We start from the raw sequence: 9,942 nt of genomic DNA, 5'->3' as shown, positions 1-9,942 counted from the left end.
ACCTACTGCTACATAGTAGCTTTTTTCTCAGTTATTAGATACACTGCTGTTAACTGGGCTGGTTTTTTTTACTTGGTTTACTGAAGCATCAAAGCTCAGATACATATTCATCAACTAATGCTGGGCATACACAGCCAGATAAAATGTCTGTCAGACCGACAGACATTTTATCTGGCCGGCTGCCAGCCGCAGATGTCGCCGGCATACACTGTGAGAGAAATCTCAGAGTGTATAGCCCGACATCCGCGCTCCGCCCCCGGGGGAGGAGACATTTCCCCCGTAGGAAGGAACACAGGAAATGTCTGTCTGTCGGCCGCGCTGGGCATACACTGCCCGATGCGGCCGACAGTTACCGGGTAAATATCGCATCGGACGGGCATGCTGGACAATCCTGCATGCCCGACCGAGCAATATTTAACCCTCGGTCGCCCGCACACACGCTACAATTATCGGGGCGATCCGCCGATATCAGGCGGATCGCCCCGATAATTGTAGCGTGTATGGTCAGCATAAGGAATAATAGAGACTTTTTATTATAATTGTTTATTTTTAATTGTGATTCTTTGATCCATTTAAATACATGTTGTTTATTTAAATATATGCTGTGTGTATAGAATTTTCTTATACTCCCGGGAGTCTTATTGATATTTTTTAATGCTTACATATACTCATATCAATGAGTTTTTAATAAAGGCGATTTAAAAATACACTCCCTGATATGTGTTCTTAGACGCCGCCTACTATTCTTGTATATTTCAGTAAATAAATAACCTTTTTTATAGATATGAATCTATTTACTTATGTCAATTGTATTCACCCCCTGATTCATCAGCTGCTCTTATAAATGGCCATTGGGACCCAGAATGCTGAAGACGACGCTACCGCTGGGACCAGATAAGTGACCGCTGGGCCGCCAGGAACATTAGGTTGATATTCTATCATGTCAATATGTCATCCGTGTAGACATGATTAATGTCAACATGGTCACTGTTGACATGCTTGATGCATATCAACATGAGAACTGTCGACCTAACGTACCACACCAATAGGGAACCATGACTATCCTCCAACATTTACATTACCTGAATAACCTGTGTGTACTTTATGTTGCATGGGCACTCTTGTGGTTATCCTCCAGTCTGGAGTAACTGTGTGCCTGTGTATTAGTTTGGCATAATGCTCACTGCAGGGCACAAAAACCGGAATCTTGTTCCCCATGTTGTCAAAGTTGTAAATGCAGCTGCTGCCTAAGGAGTTCTCACAAATCATAAATGAAGCAAAAGAGATGGTAACAGCAATGAAAGATAAACTTGCAGGGTCCAACAGCTGAACTGCGATAATATTAGAGCCAGGGGAATTTCAAAAGGGGAGGGGGCCCGTGTGCAGTCTCCGACACGGGCCCCCTCCTCTCTGCCCGGCAGCGAGCAGCGCACTGAGCTGTGCGCAGCCAGCGCCGGAGTATCACGACCAGGGTTTCTCGGCATGGTGGTCGGCGGGTGTTTCCTGTGCGGATGTTATGGCGGGGAGCGTCTGGTGGTGGTGCTGTTGCCTGGCGGGGAGCATTGGGTGCGCGCAGTCCTATGTGGGCATATTGTCACTCTGTGCTGGGTGTTTCCGTTCCGCTCCGGCATGGGCGCCGCCATATTGCTTTCGGCCATGTGATCTAGTTTCCCAATCCTGGTGTGTCACATGCTCACTCTCTGGCCACTCACGGCTGGGCGCTGAGTATAAAAGGTAGTTCAGAGCTCCCTTGCATTGCCAGTGCAACGTGTTTACCAGTGCAGGCTGAGAGAGAGTTCCTGAGCTTGTCCGCCTGCCTGTTGGATCTCTGCCTAAGCCTGCTTCACCTAACCTGCTCCTTACCCTGCTGGACTTCCACTGCCTTCTCCCACTGCCTCCTCCTTTTGCCTTCCCCATTGCCTGGCTGAGTACCTGTATCAGCTGTTACCCTGCACCTTCCTCTGGACATTATTTTCTTCAGCCACAATTCATTTCAGCCTCACAAGACCTGGAATTCTGGACTGCCTTCTGTTATCACTACCTGGACTTTTTCCCATTGCCTCACTACAGTTTCCAAGTGCACTTTAGTGCTATACCCGGACTTTCTCTTTTACCACATTCATGTCTGTTAAGCCACTCATTAAAAACTCCACGTTTATTTTTAAATCTGCTTCAGTGTCTGCTCTTATTACCACCCCAGGTCCACAACAAAACCAGAACCTCACAGTTTGCACTGGCCCAATGGACTCGGCCACTTGACAGCAGTCTGGACCGGATTTATTCCAGTGCATCGCAGGCCGTTTGGAAAACCTGGAAGCTATGCCGCACCTAATGGCCCAGTTCCTGCGAGAAATGACTAAACGACAGAATAACATGCAAACCTCTTTGCCCTCCCCTAATGTAACAGTAGTTACACCCGCTTCTGTGTCTGAAAATACGGGGTACAGGACATCCCTTCGGTTACATCTTCCTATGCCAAGTAAGTTTGATGGCAATCCCAAGCTTTGTCGGGGGTTCCTGAATCAGTGTGATATACATTTTACCCTACAGACTGATAATTTTCCCACTGCAAGAACTAAAGTCATCATGTCACTGTTGTCTGGCTTAGCCTTGGATTGGGATTCCCTACTCTGGGAGCGTTCAGATTCTTTGCTGGACAACTATACCAACTTTGTGTCATCATTCAGGAGGATTTTCGATGAGCCTGGGCGTACCGTATCGGCTTCATCCAGTATCGTGACACTGAAACAAGGAACCCGTCCTGTCAGCCAGTATGCCATACAGTTTCAGATTTTAGCATCAGAACTCAAGTGGAATGCGGAAGCCCTCACCTCAGCTTTTTGGCATGGGCTTTCTGATCGACTAAAAGATGATCACCCGTGAACTACCCACTAATCTGGACGATATGATTTCTCTCTGTAACAAGATCGATCTTTATTTTAGAGAACGTCAAGCTGAAAAGCATAGAACTGTTCGGCAAAGGTCATTTACCCCTCCCTCTACTACTCGTCCTTCCTCTCCTTCTACAGATGAAGAGCCTATGCAGGTGAATCATACCCATCTCTCCAAAGAGGAACGCCAGAAAAGATTATTAAAAAACGTCTGCCTATGCTGTGGAGACGCGGGTCACCTGGTGGCCTCCTGTTCCTGTAAATCGGGAAATGCCCATTCCTAACTGACCCTGGGGACATCAAGTTAGGAGTAATGAGTCCGTCCCCAACCTGTAAAGATTTCGTATTAAACCTAGCCTTAGATTTCAAGTTGAAACCTGTCTTTGTTGCTGCACTATTAGATTCTGGGGTAGCCTGAAATTTCATGATTTCCAGTTTAGTTGACAAACTACAGATTCCTTGTACTCTCCTCGACCACTTAATTTCCTTGATCACTGTGAATGGACGGACTCTGCCTAATGGAATCGTCACCAAGGAAACTCAGCCAGTATTGGTCCGCATTGGAGCACTGCATTCCGAATCTCTGAGATTCCTAGTGATTCCTAAAGCCTCCCAAGACATCATTTTAGGGCTACCCTGGTTACGCCAGCACAATCCCAGGATAGATTGGTGCTCAATGCAGATCCTTTCATGGGGGGATGACTGTCAGAAATCCTGTCTTTCTAAGATACGACCCGTAAGGAAAACAGTCTCATTAAAACCATCAGCAATTCCCAAAGAGTATCAAATGTTTACCGATGTTTTTTCTGAACAACAGGCAAATATCTTACCTCCTCACAGAGAATGGGATTGCCCAATTGATTTATTGCAGGACAAGATGCCTCCTCATGGTCGCACCTATCCTCTGTCCTTGCCAGAGACCAAAGCTATGTCTGAATACATCCAGGAGAATTTGGAGAAGGGGTTTATCCATCCTTCCACCTCTCCTGCCGGAGCAGGGTTCTTTTTTGTTGCTAAGAAGGATGGTGGCCTGAGACCATGTATAGACTATCGGGGTCTTAATGATATAACAGTCAAGAATCGTTATCCACTCCCGTTAATCACAGAGCTATTCGTCAGAGTCAAAGGATCCGTCATATTCTCAAAATTAGATTTGCGAGGGGCCTATAATCTCATTCGTATCCGTGCAGGCGATGAATGGAAAACTGCTTTTAATACCAGGGATGGTCATTTTGAATACCTTGTAATGCCCTTTCGGATTATGTAATGCCCCTTCTGTCTTTCAAGGCTTTGTAAATTAAATTTTTCGAGATCTACTGTATGTTTCAGTAGTTGTCTATTTGGACGATATATTGATTTTGGAAATGGACCCCAAGAAAGTTCAGGCAATCCTGGATTGGTCCCGACCTCAGACCTTGAAAGCCATTCAGAGATTGCTCGGATTTGCCAACTACTACAGACGTTTTATCAAAGGATTTTCCTCTTTGCTGGCTCCCATCACGGCCCTGACTCGTAAAGGTGCTAATCCTGCTCTATGGTCACCTGAAGCAGAGACAGCCATCCAGCTTTTAAAGCAGGCATTTATTACAGCTCCTGTTTTAAGACAACCAGACCTGAATAGACCCTTCTTGTTGGAGGTTGATGCATCAGAGGCAGTGGGAACCGTCCTATCCCAGCGCTACGAAGACAACCGAATCCACCCCTGTGGCTTGTTTTCAAAGATATTTTCTCCTGCAGAGAAGAACTACGCCGTAGGAGAACAAGAGCTCTTGCCAGTAAAATTGGCACTGAAGGAATGGAGATACCTGCTAGAAGTGGCTAAGTCTTCCTACAGAGATAGTCTCTGATCATGGAGGTCAATTCGTGGCAAGGTTCTGGAGAGCTCTGTGTTCTGTTCTGCAAGTTAAATTGAATTTCTACACAGCTTACAACCCGCAAAGTAATGGATCTACAGAAAGGGTTAATCAAGACCTTGAGACCTTCCTAAGGATCTTCATGTCATCCTCTCAAGACAATTGGTCAGAATTATTGCTCTGGGCTGAATTTGCATACAATGCCTCATATCACTCTTCCACAAACCAAACCCCGTTCCAGATTGTATACAGTCTCCATCCCCGAGTCCCTGAGTTCCAAAGCCTACCTGTCTTTGATGTTCCAGCCTTGGATGATACTGTATGGAGGTTTGCGTCAAATTGTGTTCAGGTATGTGCTGATATAGAGAAGGCGTCCTATCTGTACAAACTTCAGGCAGACAATAAACGGAGAAAGGTGCCCTGTATGCAAGTTGGAGATCAGGTGTGGTTGTCTACCTGGAACCTACGGCTCAGAGTACCCTCAATGAAATTTGCTCCACGTTTCATCGGACCCTTCTCTATTATTGAAATAATCAATCCTATGGCGTTTCGCCTTCAGTTGCCTTCATATTTGAAAGTCCCAAATTCTTTCCATATTTCCCTACTGAAACCTCTGATCTTGAACAAGTTCTGTAAGACTCTCCCTGTTCCTCCTCGTGTCCAGACCAAAAGAGGTGTGGAATTTGAGGTCTCCCAGGTCCTGGATTCCCGTGTCCGTAGGGGTCGTTTGCAATACCTCCTGGTTTGGAGGGGTTACGGCCTGGAAGAACATTGCTTGACCGATGCCCGGGACATCCATGCTCCCGCACTCGTCAGGAAGTTCCATAATGCTCATCCTGAAAAGCCTGGTGAGTGTCCTGAGGCCACCCATGAAGGGGGGGGGGTACTGTCACGACCAGGGTTTCTCAGCATGGTGGTCGGCGGATGTTATGGAGGGGGGTGTCTGGTGGTGGTGCTGGTGCCTGTCGGGGAGCATTGGCTGTGCACGGTCCTGTGTGCGCATATTGTCACTCTGTGCTGGGTAGGCCTGGCGGTGTTTCCGTTCCGCTCCGACATGGGTGCCGCCATCTTGCTTTCGGCCATGTGACCTAGTTTCCCAATCCTGGCATGTCACATGCTCACTCTCTGGCCACTCACGGCTGGGCGCTGAGTATAAAAGGTAGTTCAGAGCTCCCTTGCATTGCCAGTGCAACGTGTTTACCAGTGCAGGCTGAGAGAGAGTTCCTGAGCTTGTCCGCCTGCCTGTTGGATCTCTGCCTAAGCCTGCTTCACCTAACCTGCTCCTTACCCTGCTGGACTTCCACTGCCTTCTCCCACTGCCTCCTCCTTTTGCCTTCCCCATTGCCTGGCTAAGTACCTGTATCAGCTGTTACCCTGCACCTTGCCTCCACTTGTACCTTCCTCTGGACATTATTTTCTTCAGCCACAATTCATTTCAGCCTCACAAGACCTGGAATTCTGGACTGCCTTCTGTTATCACTACCTGGACTTTTTCCCATTGCCTCACTACAGTTTCCAAGTGCACTTTAGTGCTATACCCGGACTTTCTGTTTTACAACATTCATGTCTGTTAAGCCACTCATTAAAAACTTCACATTGAGATTTTTAAATCTGCTTCAGTGTCTGCTCCTATTACTACCCCGGCCCACAACAAAACCAGAACCTCACACACAGTTATAGACTCTGGGCACTAGAGTGCGCCCAGAGTCTATAGACTATGCGCAGGTCACCGGGAAAATGGCCGCAGTGGCCATTTTCCCTGTACTGCACATGCACAAACGACGGGAAAATGGCCGCAGCGGCCATTTTCCAGTCATTTTTTCAGCGCCGGACCCCCGCCCTGCACACCTTGCACCCATTATAGATACGCCCCTGATTCCAGCAGATCTTCTAAACTGCCCCCTCCTTGGTGTGATGACACTGTTGCACTACCTTCACCAAGTGCTGCTTCTTATCTTAGCAGATGGAAGGTGGAGGTGGCATCTTGTGCTCCTCAGACTGGGAGTGTGGTACTGGGCTGTAACATAAGTACAGTAAGTTGGCAGCTACTACTTTGCTCTGTCAGTGTTGCAGTAAATTTGGAGGAGATGTATCAAAGCTTATAAAGAGGACAAGTGAAGAAGTTATCCACAGCAACCAACCACCTGGAAGTTGACTGGTTGCTATGGACAAATTTTGCACTTGTCCTCCCTAGATGGTTGAATACAACTTCCCTATTGTTGCTTTATGTGTCCCCTAGCCATATGCACCCTTGGAGACCATCTAGCTTCACCTAACGGTAGCACTGGCCCTGCCTACATGCTTTCTACTCAGTCTACAATAGGTTATTTTAGTGTGATGTAAAAACAAAAATGACTTATAGCATCATTTATTGACCAGTATAAGGGAATATGAGTTTTGCTGTATTTTATAGCATCTCCAGCTGTTTTTATTGAAACTTAAATATTGTATTTTATTTGTCTCATTATCCTCTAGCTGTATACTTTGTATTTTCATCACTCAAATATCGGATTATTTATAAAATAGCATTTTCATTTTAGTCTAGATCAAAAAAAAGGTTTTCATTTTTTTTTTTAAGCAAAGTAGAATCTTTGTCTTTAGCAGACACATTGACTGGGAATTTTAAACAAAATTCAAAGAAAGAATACAACATATGCTACATGAACCCTAGGGTCACTAGGGAAACCACAGAAACTAGATGTGTTTCTGTGTGTTTGGTCGTAATAGATGGTAGTGCAAGCACAGCCAGTATAAATGTGACTTTTGGAATGTGCATCTTAAGGTGCATACACACGTAATGATTTTGTAACCAACGATTGATTATCTGTCAGATTTTCCCTTGAAAAGTGAACGATTTTTTGAAGTGTAATGAACGATTTTTACAACGATGAACGAAAAATGTTCCTTCCCTTAATGAAAATCGTTATGTTGGAAAGTCTGAAATGAACTACAAACAGGAGTGCGCGATTTTTATTCATTGTTATAACTCAGAAACTGAACGATTTTTTGAACGATTAAACCTTAACGACGTCGTTATAGTTAAATCGTTCAAAAAATTATTAAAACCGTTGTGCAAGTTTTGAGCTAACCATGACGACTGGGGCAATCACATTTGATTGAGCATATTTTATATTTGCGTCTTGTTTGATTTGTATTTCAGAGGCTCCATGCAACTTGGGCACTTTGGGGTACATTTACTTAAGGTCTATTTTGAACAATATTAAATCGATCTAAATTGATGTTGTGTTTCTGGGGTTAAATCACACATCAATTTACTAACACTTACAAAGAAAAAAAAATTCTGTTAGTAAATCTGTGATTTAGCCCCAGAAACACAACATAGATTTAGATCTATTTGAAATCGATTAAAATCAACCTTTAATAAATGTACCTTGTATATAGGGGAGGTAGTTGAAATCCCGGCTGTCGGAATGCTGGCGCACTATCCTGCCATTTACTGTAATGTGTATGAGTAATGTAGGTTTTTGTTTGTACAGGTTGAGTCTCCCATATCCAAATATTCCGAAATACGGAATTATTTTGGAATGACTGAAATAATGAAACCTCTGATTTATGATGGTTCAATTTACACAAACTTTGTCTAAGGCACAAATTATTAAAACTATTGTATAAAATTACCTTCAGGCTGTGTGTATAAGGTGTATATGATACATAAATGCATTCTGTGTGTATTTTGGGGTCTCATTCCCAAGATATTTCATTATGGTATGCAGCTATTCCAAAATACGGAATATTCCGTTATCCAAAATACCCCTGGTCCCAAGCATTTTGGATATGGGAAACTCAACCTGTACTCCCAATGAAGCCACACAGAAACATAATGTTAAAGGCCATTTTTTCCTCAAAAAATCAGGGGACATCCTATGCTATGTTCATCAGAAGGTAAATCCAGAGTAGATGGTCCTTAAAATATCAATTACTGGATCACTATGATTATTACACTACGGTGCAGTACATAGGGTATGACAAATGATACATACATAATTTTCTCAGCCATGTATTTCAGTGCTTATAATGTGGAAGAACATGGAGATCAGTAGATCACAATAGATCATTACTATTAACTCATCTCTCTCACTCCCTCCACATACCCACCTTGGGCCTGGTTGGGTCTGATTCTGGAATAGACCATGTTGCAATGCAATGGGTACAAATATGTTTATTTATTTTGCATGCAGGGTAAATATGGGCTGTAGCCAACAAATGCTGTAAATCCCTATTTTACACTGCAACTTCGATTTGAGTTTGGTCACACCCCTCTCAAATCTAAATCTCTGCACTTTTTAAATCTGCTCCACCTCCAGTGCAACATGGTTTTGCCAAGGTGTAAAGTTACTTGCCTTTTTTGCTTTGCTCCCAACTAGAATCAGCCCCCTTGTCTCCTTCCCAGTTCACCCTCCAACTGTTTTCCCTAGAGCTTACATTCTGAAGAGGAGATAGAGTTCTCTTCCCTGTGATCATTCCCCGACCCTTACCACCAGGGCCGCCATCAGGGGGGGACTTCTGGGCCTGGAGTCCCGGGCCTGGTCAGAGAGGGGAGGTGACAGCTGCCTCCCGGGCCAGTACAATTTTGTTACTATAAAGGCAGCCGGCTGTCAGAGACTAAGGGCTCCGCTCCCCGGCTGAAATTGATTTGTGAGGCTGAGCGGCGCGCCCAGCTGTCCCTGCCTCCCTGATCCTGAGTCCTTCCACCTACGTCGGCGTGCAACACTCTGATACTGAGAATGGGAGTGAGACATTATACGTCTTTTACCCCTACTAGAAGAAGCAAAGCCAGCAAGAGAGGAGTGAACTCACTTCTCCCTGGTCAGCTTGAGCCGATCCCCAGCACAGTGATCACAGACAAGAAGAGAAGGAGTAGAGGAAGAAATGGAAGAACAGGTAAGTAAAGAAGAAGGGGACACAAGATCATTAAACATGTCACATACACACATACTGTATAAGGGAAAGGGTGGAGGTGGTCTTGGGGGCCAAAAAAAAAAATCATAAAATACAAGGCGTGTGTGAGGGAAGTCACAAATGCAATAAATATATGTGATGGGGTGCGGCTTGGGGACAGGGCCATCTCTGTCATTGGGCTTGTTGGGCAGTTGCTCAAGGGCCCGAAGCTTGTAGGGGCCCACCAACCCGCCCCCCTACAGCCGCGAGTACTCACCTCAGTCCCAGTTTCACTTCAT

Source organism: Taudactylus pleione, unplaced genomic scaffold (genome assembly GCF_031769625.1).
Source record: "Taudactylus pleione unplaced genomic scaffold, aTauple2 ptg000009l, whole genome shotgun sequence".
Lineage (NCBI taxonomy): Eukaryota > Metazoa > Chordata > Amphibia > Anura > Myobatrachidae > Taudactylus > Taudactylus pleione.
The sequence above is the reverse complement of the archived record's forward strand: the minus strand, read 5'-3'. Positions refer to the sequence as shown.